The sequence below is a fragment of the Phaethon aethereus genome (assembly GCF_964289735.1).
Source record: "Phaethon aethereus genome assembly, chromosome: 6".
Lineage (NCBI taxonomy): Eukaryota > Metazoa > Chordata > Aves > Phaethontiformes > Phaethontidae > Phaethon > Phaethon aethereus.
Window position 1 is genome coordinate 29,134,318 of NC_138580.1, and position 14,683 is coordinate 29,149,000.

At 41.8% G+C, this 14,683-nt stretch overlaps 1 protein-coding gene across 1 annotated transcript in view; it reads left to right on the forward strand.

The window, feature by feature from the left end:
* Positions 1 to 14,683, forward strand: part of PARD3B (par-3 family cell polarity regulator beta) — a gene marked incomplete at both ends in the record, with an annotated part of 412,476 nt that overhangs the window by 370,673 nt on the left and 27,120 nt on the right. The window lies entirely within an intron of this gene.

Here is a 14,683-nt window from a genome sequence, read left to right on the forward strand (position 1 = left end):
TGCAGTTAGGAGAGGTTCTTCTGATGTTGCCCAAACGGAGAACTTGAGTGGGGCATCACGGAGATCATGACAGCTGCCACAGATCATGTTGATGTGATATGAAGGGCCCTAGAGGTTTTCTATTGTATGTATTTTTCCTAATTTGCCAATATGTTTAAGGCAGCAAGAAACAAACCTCTAACTGGTAATTACATTGATGAGGGGAGTTGGTGAGCAGGTAATCCGTGCTGTGTAGCACGCTGAACAGTTACGGCGCTTGTGCACACACGCAGGCCACAGCTCTGCAGCTTTTATCCTTTGGGGCACAGTTGAACGGGCACAGAAATAGCCTTTTCAGAGCTAGGTTGTCATCTGGCTTTACCGCAGTTCTGAGTAGCACGGTAGCTGGATCTTTGCAGTTTGCTTTGGTTTTGGCAAGCTTCTGCCAGTACAGGCTTTAACTGTTTTCTGTCTCCTTGTCGATCATTCCATAGATAGGTGACTGTGTGGCCACTACTTCCCCTGGGCACGTGTGCACGCTCTGCACATCTCCGGCCAGCATCGTGTGGGGAAGATGGAAGAGGATTGAGATTATGACACGAGCCTTCGCATGTGGGGTTGCTAAAGCTAATACTTTGCACTTTGAACCTTCCCTTGCCCTCAGCGATACGTACTTCTCCGTGACAGCTTGGTCCCGACCTCTAGCAAGTCAGTGCCCCACACACCATAGTATCAAATACAGCTGCTCATGGGTCTGACTACGAGGGGGGTGAATTGACCTCCTCTTCCTCAGGCCATTAGTAAAGAGGCCTGCCTCAACTTCTGGAAAGGGGCCCCAGTTACAACAATGCTCATTTTTTAATCACAAGACAAGTCTGTAATGCCATTGAAATTCATGGCTGAAGTTCAGTATGCGCTTTAGGTATTTATTAGGCCAGGCCTGAAATCAGGCCTCAAACTTGATCCCTTCTTAGGCACAAGCTTTTGCCTTTACTACCAGGTATCTGGTGCATTTATCAGATAGTTGCTGACACGGCTGACTTCTTTTTGAATTCTCACAGCTTAATCTCCCTCGGTTATGTTCTTGTTCAGTGTGTTGCTGATTAAAAAGAAATCTCTTCCCTAACAAATACTGACGGTCCAAAGAGTTGCCTAGCTACTGTTGTCGCAGACAGCACCCTGTCTCCTAAAGATGCTGGTCACTCCAGCTCTGCCTGCTAGGAGCAACATCGCGCTGAAACAGGTAGCGGTTTTGACAAAGGACTGCAAAATTTGTCCATTTAACATAATGGAAAGCAGAATGACCTCAGTGAGGCAAACGGCAACGGTTGCCCAGCATGTGCAGAACAGGGTCGAGCTTGAAAGAAGCTGGGTCAAGCAATGCAACTATGTCATTGAGGCTGTTACAGAGTACAGATCTTTTATTTGTTATAGTTCAGTGTGTGACAGAAGCCAACTGAAATAAGGGACTTTTGATTACTTTTGATTTCTGGATTGAGTTATTCTAGCATGTATCTATGCAGCACTTGTCACTATTGCAGCACAAGATCTGAGGTGGAGGCCTTGGATCTTCTTGAGTTTTGCTGAAGTTCCTCACTGCAAAATGCATTAGCAGAACTGCTTGTTAAATTTCATCCTAGGCGCAGTTTCAGCAGTCAGGGTGTCAGTGCTCTGGCTACATTGTTGTCTTGCAGTTAAAAACACTAAAAAGTTCAAGATTTGTTCACAGGCAAGGTGTGAAAAGTAATTAGAATGTATCACTGGGTGCTGGGTATAAGCAATTATCTATGAATATATAAAGGCTCTATTTTTCTAACAAACAGGCGACATTGTTATAATTATTTAAAATGAAAAAGAAAGTCACTGACTCAGAGATGGAGAGATTGGGTGGATAACTTTATTAGTTCCCAGTCTAAGGTCTGTAGTGCAGATGCTAATCTAATATCAGGACTGCATTAGAATAAAGTACAAAATATGGGAAAAGAGAACTCAATTTACCCTGTAAGGCTGGTGCTGTACATGAGTTTGGCTTTTCTGCTGAAGACCAGCTCTTTTCAACTTTCAACCTCAACTCTGGCTGTTACAGAACACTTGGAAAAAGGAGCGCTAGTGCCGTATTTCTTGCTCAATACAGGATCTGACTGGAACACATTCCTTCTGTTGAATGTGCTGAGTTTTGAGAAGTTCTGCAAGAGTTAGTAATCAATTTCTTTTTTTTTTTTTCATTTGGTCTTTTAAACCTTCTTTAATGTTCTTGCTTTGTTTAGTAAATTGAATTTGTAAGTAGGAATTTCCCAGTGCAGAAGGGAGTCTGATAAAATACTGGCACTGTGCAATCTACTCTGAGGGGTTGATTTTGATTTGATTTTTTTTTTTTAGTGTTTTTGAGACTCTTGCTGTGCAACTGTATTTATTAACAATAAGAAAGCAAGAGTGACAAATACTGCTGTCTGTGGTTTTGCTGCTTTTTCCTCAGCAAATGGCCTGGCTGCTGTGTTAAGTGTCATGTTGCCCAATATTAAGTAGAGCCATTCCAGTTGAACTGTATGTCGTAAGTCCTGTATAATAGGAGACATTGAGCCTGCTGTAATCCAGGTGATCCTGAGATGTCTGCTTTCTGAGCAGAAATAAGAGTTCTGGACCTGCTGCTTCCAAGGGGATCCTGGTACTCAAGGCAGATGATATGTGAATAATTCAGTATCCCAGAGTAGCATAGATTTCATCAAGTAGTATATCAAATTCAGCATGTATGTTGTGAATGCATACAGTTGAGCAAGAGGACAAATACTGGTATCTCTTCTAAAATTCAGTCTGGTCACCAGTTGTAAGATTATTTTGGGGGGGGGTTTAGTCCATTCATCTGTTTTCTTGATAGGCTGGAAGTAATGATTGTCAAAATTGCTATTGCAAATAACTCACTCCTGTGTTAGGAAGACCAATGCTGCATGTAACAACAAAAAACAGTAGTGGCTTGCAAGGAACATGGGCCCTGGGGAGGCCTGGACCAGGTGTATGCTTTACACCATCAGGTATTCCAAGAAAAATCAAAGTAGCAGATACCTAGAGTGAAATTACGACTTTGAAGTTATGATATGAGTCAAAACAAAGTGAGCAAATTTGGATTCTGAGGAGATCAAAAAGTTTCTTGTATTGCAGTAAGCATTGTTATATCAAATTATATTCTATACTTCATGATTTGATAACTCCATCAAGATAAGTTAGAAATTGATAATTTGAAATACATGCCTGTGCCTTCCATCCCTGGTCTGACATCATCAAAACAAAGTAATTCGGACAATCTAAATTCAATCTTTCCTGTAGAATGATTATAGCAAAATACTATCTAGTGGTACCCACCAGTGGAATAGTATTAACATTTACATTTGCATTTGAAGCTAATTTTCAACGTATTTCTCTTAATTTGCTAGGAAGATACCTGTCAAGTTAGCAATTAAACTGTAATTTGGTCACTGAGGTGTTTACACGGATTAATAGATCTCGCTCTTAAGCGTATGCTCCTGGGTTTGAAATAATAGCTATACTGTGTGGTAGCATGACCCCGCTTGAGTGTCACACACACATGCACAAAATCAAATTCCATCACATTTTAATGCAAATTTTACCTTTGCAAATGATGGCCTGAAAAGAATGAGTTTCCATGGTAACCTTAGGGAACACATAACCTGTTTATCATAACTTCTCCATGAAGCAAGACAGGGGGTGGGGCACAGGCTTTGATGTCAACTATATTTTTCTGTAGACAGCATTGTGCTGTAGCATGTATGGAGAATTTACCAAAATGCTCCTGTACTGTCCTAAATAAACTTTTTTCCCTTTTTTAGAAACAGAAGGAGTCATATGGAATAACATAGGAGAGGACTGCAGTAGGCAGTATTCAAAACCATCGACTGACCTTTCAGCTCCTGTCTATAGTTTGACAGCTAGGTCAACACTTTGAAAGACCAATCACGAATTAATACTTAAAACAGATCTCTTCCATCACTTTCTCCTTGCTTTCCTTCCATGCTTTACGTTTGGCCCTCAGGTATCCCTGCTGCCTTTCAAAGACACTTAAGTTTTTGTTTTCTTGTTCTTCCACTCCACTGCTGAAGTGTACTGTTTGAAAAATGCCTTGAAATCTCTCTGAACTCCTACATTGTGAAGCTACCACAAAAAAGAATGTATTGATTATACTTCACGTTCAGTGCTGACTTTCAGAGTTGAGGTGGTGGCTTCTGGAGCTGCCATTAGCGAGGAGTGAGTTTGATGGCAGTAAGCATCTGCAAGGTTGTATTTTTCCTGCAGATGCACAGTAACTCCTGGTTAAAGGAAAGTATGTCTGCAACATTTTTTTAAGGTCATTAGGAGTAAGGAACAGATGTTGAGGTTTTTCAGAACGCTGCTTTGAAGTGCCATTTAGGAGTCAACTGACAAGACTGACCCTGTAGGCAGTGATTTTTGGGACTGGAACACAGAGGAACCATTGCCCACAGTTACCCATCTGGTATCCATCTGGTACCAGCAAACAACAGACAGTACCAAATCACAGAGAAACTGTACCAACTGCTAAATTGGTATCGGCAAGCAAAGAAGGTCGCCACCCAACAGCAGTTGCAAGCAGGAGAAACAATGTCTGTAACATTTACAGACTGGTATCTGAAGATCCGGAGGAACCTGATGCCATAGCATATGGAAAGCAATTCCTCTCTCTAAGACTGCTTATGCTGATGTTGTTTGCTCAGTATTAATCTAGGTTTGGGATTATTTTTTTTGTTAACCATATTGAGTTTGCCGCATGGAGAGCTTTTGTCATGATGCCATTGAGAGAGCGCCTCTCTTCAGTGGCATCTATGTTTAACAGGATTAAGGTGGATTTAATACCCTGTGCTACAGACTAACCATTCCCATTCTAGGAGTACTGTTCCAGAGTTGATGTCAAATCACAACGGAAGGAGTTGAGGTTAATTTTAACTCCGTGACGATTTACTCTCTGCTGTTTTTCTTTGATGTGAAGTATTCCTGGGGAGAGCTGTGGCAGGGGGTTGTTTCCCAGTGTTACTGCCATCTTCCTCTTCATCGCTTTGCTCATTTTCCCCCTTCTTCCTCCTATTCTTCTCTTGAAGCAGTGTGCTGGTTTGTACAGTAGCTAAGTGTTTAGAATGTAATAATACAACAGTGAGAGATTTACTGCCTCTAGGCGCTACCCCTTCTACTCTTGAGGACCTCCAGCAAGGCACGATTTTATAGACAATGAAAGGCTCGCTCTCCCCTGTGAAGCCGCCTGCCTGCGGGAAGCTTTTCACTGTCTATTTCCACTACTTGCTCTCCGATTTAGTTCCGTGCCCTGCAATTTCCCCCTTCCCTCCCTCTTTCCTTCCCTGACAAACACAAGCATATACCCCCCACGTACACATTCAGCACCACCACCAGATGTAGGTAGTATACGGCAAAATAGCATTATCTCAATGCGTGCGTTAAAAACATCAAAAATACCCTAAACATTCTCATTTTGCCATCCTCATCATAAATGGAAATACTGATCTGTCCTGTTTGCTTTCCAGGTACTGACTCTGTCATTTCGGTTTCCCTAAAAAGAACACAAGCTTATAGCTGGGCTGCAAAGCGTGGCCATTACACCCTGGCATTGGTGCCAAGAACTCTGCTGACTTAGCTAGGGAAAGATGCTGAAAGCCCCTGACTTTGAGAGAAAATTCAATTCAATTTACTTCATACAGTGCCTTTCATGAAGTATTTCAAACTGCCTTATATCAGGAGATAACATAATGAGAAAATGCTTTAGAGAACTGGGTATTCAGATAGCAAGACAAAATGATACACAACAATGAACTGGAGTAAAAGAAAAGACGACTGTCATTTAAAAGCAGTAATCATCTGCATAAGTAGTCTTGTAAACTAATTACAGTGAGAAGAGAAGCAAAGAATGCAAGTCTGGGAGGAACAAGCAGCAGCTTAGTTTCAAACAGGCTAAGGCAGAAGACTGGTTGCGGGGCGAAGGAATTGTGCACAGTGTTGTAGAACAACTACAGGACATCTGCTTTAGAAATGTACTCACATGTATGTATAAAGTATGCTGTATGTTGCATACAAGTCTGCCTCAGTGACAAGTTAAGTTACTGTCTCTAGTGGTGGGGAAGAGATTAATTACATTGGCCTGGTTCAGTGGAAGAGCAATTGAAATGCCCCTTTGTAGCTGGAAAGAATCAATGCTGATGGGTGCTGAGGGTTTTTTGTTTTGCTCTCAGCTCAAGGGCCTCTGTTTGCCTCTACTCTGAGAATAGGTTTGCAAGTGAGGGTGTCGCAAATCTGGTGCTCATTAAAGACAATTAAGAGGTAGAATTAACCAAAACATACTATACAACTAATGGAAAAAGAAGCCACCCACAGAGACGGACACAGGCCAGGAAATGATCTCATATTGCATGGTCACGGGAAACCATAGTCCTCCAGCACTAGGGATTGGGTGATCCCAGAGCTAGGGTTCAGAAAGCTGAATATTATCTTTGTGGGGCTGTGCAAAATCACTTTGCAGTTTTGGCTTCACCTCCATCTTTGTTATTTTCTCTCTACTTAGTAGTGTTGCAAGATACAGCAAATGCTGAGAGCTTGTTTTCTACTAAGCTAAGGCAATTGCCATGTTTTTAAACTGTTATGGGAACAGCCTGTTTCCCTTTTAAAGTTCCCATCTGTGTTTGTATTTCCCTCAGTCTATTGCCTTTATGGAGAATTTTCTGCTCTTTCTAAATCTAAACCATTAGTTTCACCTCCTTGAACAAGAGGTAGGGCATTACTGAGGAGGAAAAAGTAAATCCTGAGATAATCAGCCCTGCTTAATTCCCGCATGGAGCACTGCTGTCATCAGTGTTCCTGGTGTTCATTGCATAGGGAGAAGGGACAATGTGAGTGTGTACATTCATGTGTGTGCATGTATATATGTGTGCTTATGTGTATATACGTGTATAGAGAGAGACAGAAGGGGAGCATTTAATTGCCTAGCAATCTGACCGACTGAGTAGGGTTCTGATTGCATACAGCTGATTTTCTAAGTGAAAATTTTCAAAACTACTCACCAGCAAAACCAAGATCATCTGTGACTCTGGAGTGCATGTCTGTGTTTCTTACAGGGAAGAGGAAGGATGGTTTGATTACTATCTCTTTTTTTCCTTTAGACAAGGATGTTTTTTCTCACCCAAGGGAAATGCATTCCAGGAGCATGAACATAACTATTAATCAACACTTAAGCAATAATCAGTGAATGAAAAATGATGACCAGAAATTGAAAATATACTTGCATAGCTACTTTGGCGCTTTTCCTTTGAGATCATGCCCTTGCATTTTAACGTGAACAATTCTTACAAAATTAGTGCTGATATATTCCAAAAGGCAGTGATTTAAAAAGCCTGCACTTATTTTTCAGTTTAAAAAAAAAATTACTAACAGTGAATGATACATTAAGATCTGCATAAGTAATGTTACAAAGCTAGCTCAGTAGTCTCTGAGATAGATACTCAATTGATGTGAACCAGTAGTATCTTATGGGGTTACTTCAGAGATGGAGATGCCGAGATCATCATCGCTAGAATGCTGCATTTAAATGTGTGAAGACGTGTTCAGGATACAGAGATAGAAATGTTTTTCCTGTGTATTTTCACCCAAAAAGGAGATACAGCCACTGAGAGATGCAGGTGTATGTCAGCTTTGGGAATGCCTCCAAGAGGAATCAAATGCTATTGAAATTAAAACAAACCACCCTCATCAGTATTTAGCATGCTTTCCTGAATCAGGGCCAAGGTATGTGGTAGCACCCAACAGAAACCAAGGCTGTGAGACTCTACTAGGAGTGCAGCGATACCTTCCTTTAGCTCTTCAAGATGTTTTTTGACAAACTTGGTCACAGTTCTGATAGCATCAAGTGTTCTTTGGAATAATCTCAAAACCAGACTAGTATAAAATGCTTAAAGTGAGCATGTGCTTAAGAAAAAGAAGGCTCAACATTCCCTGTGACTGAGCCCCAAAAACAGAACTTTAAGAGTCTTACAAGGTCGTAACTTAGTGATTGGGCTGTGCACAGGCACCTATAGCCATCTGTTGATTCACTTTCCCAAATAATTTACCCTGTATTTTCTGTTGACAAGAAAATAAGTTCAAATTAGTTGCCAGACTACCCAAAACAAACTTTGAAGGCATCAGACCATGATTTGAGAACCTCTAACAATTACACTCCCAAGACATCTAAATGGATAAAATGGAGCAGGAACAGGCAAGGTCTCTCAGGACCTGCTGGGAAGGTTCTGCGTCCTTCCTTATTCTTGAAAACTGTCCTATGAGCAAGTTTGTAACAGGGAAGTTGAAAGTGCTCACTCTCCAGTGGTGGAGGTGGTTTTGAGAGTTCCATGGAACATCATCTTGGTTTGCCATTGCAGCCACTTAGCAAAGAAAGGCACCACTAAGATTATCAAAAAGAAGTATTAAAGGTGCTGCCTTATATCCAAACAATGGTAAAGCAGTACCGATGGGTTCACATAACATTAGACTCTTCTTCGAGGACTGCTTCTGTCATTAAAATCAATGCAACTTAATTAAAGCAAATTATAGATAGATACATCTATAAATAAGATATTAAAGTGTGCTGCTGAATATGATAATTGCTGCATATTTAGCAATCAGCGTGTGTGTTCTGCTTTTGCCAGGAGGGATTTCTTTCAGTGGAATCAATGGAGCTTTATTAAAAAACATCTAAATTAGAGGGAGAAATGATGAGTGTTATAATAACGCAAAATCACTGTTTCAACTTCCATTGCAAAACCAGGAAAGCAAAATACATCCTTCTTTGTGTATGTAAGGAAAACATCAGGAAAATTCTTTTGAATCATGGACACTGGTAGAATTTTTAATTTTCACATTTTGATGCAAAACAGAAAAAAGCTGGATGGAAGAAAACATGTTTTCTGTGGAAATGCTGGAGGTCTTGGAGGGTGGAATTATTATGATATCACAGCAGTAAGGAATTAAGAAGACCCCTTCGATCAACTTCCTCCATTTCACATGGAACATCCAGTTCACTGCCTTACATAACCCACCTCTGTTTTAACAGCTGAAGAAAGTGTTAGTGAGTCAAATTATGCTCTTAAATTTCACTTGCAGTCCCTAGAACTAGGCAGACACTTGAAATGCAAGAAATAAAATGGGTGAATTTTGGTGCTTCACCTGTATATGAAACATTTAGACTGGGGTGGGGAACGAATCCACTTTTACGTCTCAGTTTTTCTTCAGTTTTCACTTAATTGAAAACAAAAACCAACTGTGTCTCAGCAGAGGGGAGACCTGAAGGTTAAAGGGCAAATTCCATTATACCACGGCTCTTTTTGGCATGCTGAATCTCAACCCATGTGATTAGAAACGCTCGCAGACAAAAGAGGAGCTTTGAGAACAGAGGTCAAACCAGCATCTGAATCAAGCCCTTTAACAGATGATCACAAGACTATTGAAAAATGTACTAAGCAATGCAGCAGTTCTGTGTGTCATGTTTATACACAGACTTTCAGGCAAAAAGCAGAACTGGGTGGCATTTTCAAAGCATTTGGGTGATGGCAGAGCACATGTCTCGCTCTGCAGCCTTCCTGGCTCCTGTCTTGTAGTGCATGTCAGTCATATGAAATACAATAGTAGTATCATGCCATTTTTTATGGGGAGAAAACCACAATGCACAAGCTCGAGTGACTTTCCTGAGCGTACACAGAGAGTAAGTGAAAAAGTTAGGAGTTGCAGGACTCCTATCTTCATAAGCTCTTCCTGATCTCCCATAATTTTCAGTAAGTCAGGCATGACTCAAGTGGAGTCAGCAGTGTTTTCACTGGGTTCACAAACGGGTAGCTAAAATCACATCAGCCTTGATGAAGTTACGCTATTGCTGCTTATCTAGTGGGCAACACATGCTCCTCATTTTCTTTCTGATCTTAATAATAATTGAAATGTTTGGAGGAGACTTATTGTTCAGAGGTGGGGAAAACAGGGTTAAAAAGAAAAATTAAAAGGGCAAAGGAGCTGTTTAGCATGTAAGTGAAAAATGAGTAAGCCTGAATGCAACACCCGCTGTGTATTATTGCTTTTTAAGAGTGTGAAACTCCTGACTCTGAGCCGTGGGTTTTCTATAGCTAGTTAAGAAGCTTTAAACACATTTTTTAATGAATGGATCTCTGCAAAGATGATCAAAGTTTTCTATATGCAACTCTAAATAAAATACTTGCAGGAGAGGGAATGGTGACTGCAGCTTCTGAGATAGCCACCCTGAAAATGACTCTGCATCGTTCTTATAAGCAGTACCCACAGTCTTGGGTTTTCAACGTGCCAACTTCACTCAGGACAGACCTGGAGCAGGGGGCTGGGGTAGCTCAGGTGGGGATTTGTGAGAGGAGGTAGAGCTCCAGGCAAAAACACACTGCCCTGCCGAATGTATCTGCTGCCAGGGGCAAGGAGTTGCTGCTGGCTTCTATTTGCAGTGTGGAAGCTCTCACCTTGAGCTGCATGAGAACGCACAAGAAAAAGTTGATTCTGGCTTCAGAAAGCTTAAACTGTAAAAAAGATCACTGTAGTTGTTACTGTTCATACCGCAGTGGCTGTCCAACCCCGAGCACCTTGATCCATGTGAAAGGTGCAAGGGAGACTTTCCTGCTTGCAGCTAGTCTTTTAGCCTTAACAAATGCTCCAGGAGGAAGGCAGCGTAAGGCAGGTGAGGAGGAATGAAATGCAGTGTCTCTCAAGAAAAAACACAGCCTCTTTCACTTTTCTGCACAGTTTTCAAGGTAGTCTCAAGCTTCAGGATGAAGTAAATCCTTTCTCTGCTCTTAAAGAATTGTTCTTCTGCAGCCTCAGAATTTTCCTGGAGGCAAATCCTATACTTATTTCAAGATACCTGCCTGCAGGTATACTCTAGTTATGCCTTATAGTTTATTTGCAAATATTTGAATGCTCTAAGATATTTCTTTCTGGCTTGATCTACAAGTGCATGCTCACATCACCTTTTTAATTTTTTTCCTGGGAGGTTTTCTTAGGGAGAATTGGCAGGCTAGAGATATTTGCTGCTAGCTTATCACTTCTGTGTATTAGAAGCCTCCTCGAAGTGCCCTGCAGTTACCGTGTTTGCCAGGGACGTAGCTTGCACTGACCTGCACAGCTTTTGTTTTCTCTTTTTCTTTAGAGTTGCTTTCCCTTTCTGACTGTTTTGGATCTGCGTGTGAAATGTGAAACTATGAATCTTGCTACAGCTTTCTGTCTTGAAACAAACGTGGATTCCATTTGTCCAGGGAAGCGGAGGGAGCCCCAGCCTGCCCTCATTCTTCTCTGCCTTTTGGCCCTTCACACTGGTCCCCTGCTGCAGGCTGCGCACTTAGGAAGAGGAGAGCAGCGTGCAGTGCCTGCACCGCTCGTCAGTCTGCGCTTCCCCCAGCCTGGTTCTGTCGCTGGGGACTGGCAGGGTTTAATTAAAGATGCAGAGGTGTCGTAGGGTTTTTTCTGAAGTGACGCATTTCTATCGCAGAAATCTCGTTTGCTAATGGAAATTACTGGTTTTTTAAGAGAGACTTGAACAACAAAAATGTTACTAGCTATGTAGAAAAAATTACTTTCTGGCACACAGAAGTTCCTAACCGTGAAGGCATTGAGTTATATGGATGCAATGTCTTGCCCATTTGTCTGATACCCTGTCTCCAAGTGTGGCCAGGGCTACGTGCTTCAGAGAATTCATCGGGATTCCCAAAGGGGTGACGAGGAGAATAACCTGCCGGTACACAGGTTTCTGCCTGTTCTTCCTTTCAGGGAATGGCTGACTCTTGGAGGCTTTACCTCTCTTCAACCTGTCAAAGGCTTTACTGTCTTCTGCTAACCTGATGCTAGTTGTTTTGATTCATGTGTATATCCAGTTTATTAATTTTCCATTCTACAGAGGGCTTGGCCATACCGATACTTTGCAACAGTTGTTTCATGAATTGTTTGTTGTTTTTTGATAAAGATAGCATTTCCTTTCCTCAGTTTAAGCGTGCTGCTCTTTTAATTGCACTGATGGGATGATGGCTGTTTCTGTGTTTATCTCTACCCTGTTATTTTTGCATATTCATGTGTTGCTTGTTAGTTGAGGCCGCTCTAGACTAAGAGATGATCTTTTCGTAATGATGGCGCTTACTTAAGTTGATGTTGTTAATTTAGACCCTAAAAATACAAGAGCATGTTTTGGATCATTCTTTCTGTTGTGCATTACCATACATTTATGAAACATGTTTCATTTGCTGTCGTGTTCTCTTTACTGGTTGGGATGTTGGTCTCAAAAGCTCTTCCAGCCGCCTCCCATACGGACTCAGCCAGGTAATGACTCTGTCAGCTCCCGCACCTCGTGGTCAGCGGCCGTTTGGCTTTGATAGGACTTCCAGGTTTTAATCCTTTTTGATGAAAGTTACTGTTTGCTCACCTAAATATTTTGTGATTATTAAGTGTGTGGTTAAAACCTCCGCACCTGGACTGCGGGCCAGCTGCATACGTCCTGTTTCAGGGAAGGAGGTGAAGCTGGAATATTTTGGTCTTGTTAATTAGTAGCTTTCACACCGATTTTTAGCTTAGCTTGTTCTGAAAGACAGCAAGGAACCCTTTGCTTTGGCTCTCGGAAACATAAATAACTTCTACAAAGGAGGTGTTTCTATTTTCATAATTTCTCTTTTCATCGGGGTAGTATTTTATTCCGGGCACCATTTTGCTGGTGGCTGAGTGACGATACGTTTTTACTGTCGCATGGACAGATGGAGAAGGGAAAGGAGAAGAAATGGCAGAGTCTTTAATTAGCCGTGCGGAGCCAGAGCGTGCTTTTCCAGTGTGTCGGGGTTTTATATAGGGTGTGGAGACTCAGCCGCTCGATGGATCCAAATTAGCAAAATTGTGTATCCACCGCCAGGGTGTTTCTATGGCAACTGTCTCTCAAATCATATATACAAACAGACCTGGCGGGGGGTATCGCCGCGTCTTCGGTCTGTAGGAAACCACTGGGAAAGGGGTGTTTTCAGGCTGCGGAAAGGCCTCGCGATGTAAATATTTTTTACGTTCCGGTGAGCGGTATAAGTTTTGGGATGGCTGCTCAATGCTGGCGCAATTCCGAAGCTGTTTGTGTTGACTGGCTGCCGTTACCCCCGCTGGGTGTGAGCGCGATCGCCGGGAAACCTGCGCGGGGTTGCGAACGCGCGCTTACCGGGCGCAACCTTTAGGTCGTAAACGTCGTGCTGCTGCACATACTTAGTAGCCTATCTGCAGCCATGCAGGTAGACCGTATGCTACGTGGCTTTTGTGCTGAGCGAACCAAATTATACGCTCACTTCTTTCGCCCTCATTCTCCATACAACAGCAGAAATCTGGAGGCGCTTCTCTTGCCAGCGTACCTGGTGAATTAGGGGAAATTATCAACCTGATCAAATTAGCAGTTTAAGAACAGCCAAAGTGGCTATGACACTTAAGGGATTCTGTCTTTATAAATTCTCTCTACGTGTCCCTTTTTCTGGTGGAAAAAATGAATGAGTGATCCATTTAGCCTACTGCCCTCTTTTTGAAATGTAGGGCAATTATTGTTATCTTTCGCTCATCCAAAGTCAGGGACTGCTAAAGCATGGGTCATTTCAAATCAGAGGTGGTTATTTCTTGTGGCCATAAGTTCCACGAGGACTCCTTTCTGTTTTGAGTCAGATAAAGCGGAGTTAACAAGAGGCCTGTGCTAAATAATTTTTTTCACTTACGGGTACCTTGGATGTTCAGTGGGTGGCAAGGTGCATAACAGTTACTTGTCTAGAATAATTCCTAAGCTTGCCTAGTAGCTCCAAGGGATAGTGCCTCTCTTTGCATCGGACTTGGCTTATGTAATGGGTCCACAAGGGATTGTACACAGAAATGCTATGTAAGGGTAGGTAAGACTTCCTACACCTGAGTGCGTAACCTTTTCCATTGTAGAAGCTTATACATCTCTTCGGCGAAAATAGCGTATTGTGCACAAATTACAGGACTGACAGAAATGTATTCTAACCTGTAGAATGTGAAAAAGTGTTAGTTTTTGTTTGTTTTCTCTTTTTGTAATGAGGCATTTGCTGAAATCTTGGTGTGATTTATTCTTTTATTTTTAATGAATTGTTAAAAATGTTTGAAAAGGCATTAAATCTTCCTTTCTGCTATTAATCTGTAAAAGGGGAAGAGGATTTTAAATGGCCTCTTAGTATATTGCTTTATAAAACTGCTGATTCTAGCAGCACCGGAATAGGAATACATACTAATGTAGGAAACACTGAAGGAAGTCAGAGCCTCCTGCATTTATGGAGGAAAAGACTAATAGCTCCATTTTAACAAGGCTCTTAACACTTTGGGCCATCAGCAGGCATTGAGTGAGTGAAATTGGGAAAGCTCCTGTGTGCTAAAAGCATTGAAGTTCACCATTTTGTACCCCAGTTGGAGCCTTCCTGATGGAATTGCGCTCTCCAGCCAACTCCAGTTGCCATCTTGAAAACAAACCAAGTAGCAAGCTGGCATTTTGACTGAGTGCACTAATGCTTCACTTCTGAAATGGCACCAGAGCATGATAAATGCACTTAACTCCCAGGTGGATACTTAGCTTTGCAGTGGCATTAGGGAAAGTTTTTGGATTTGTGTTAAGAATGAAAAGCAAAGC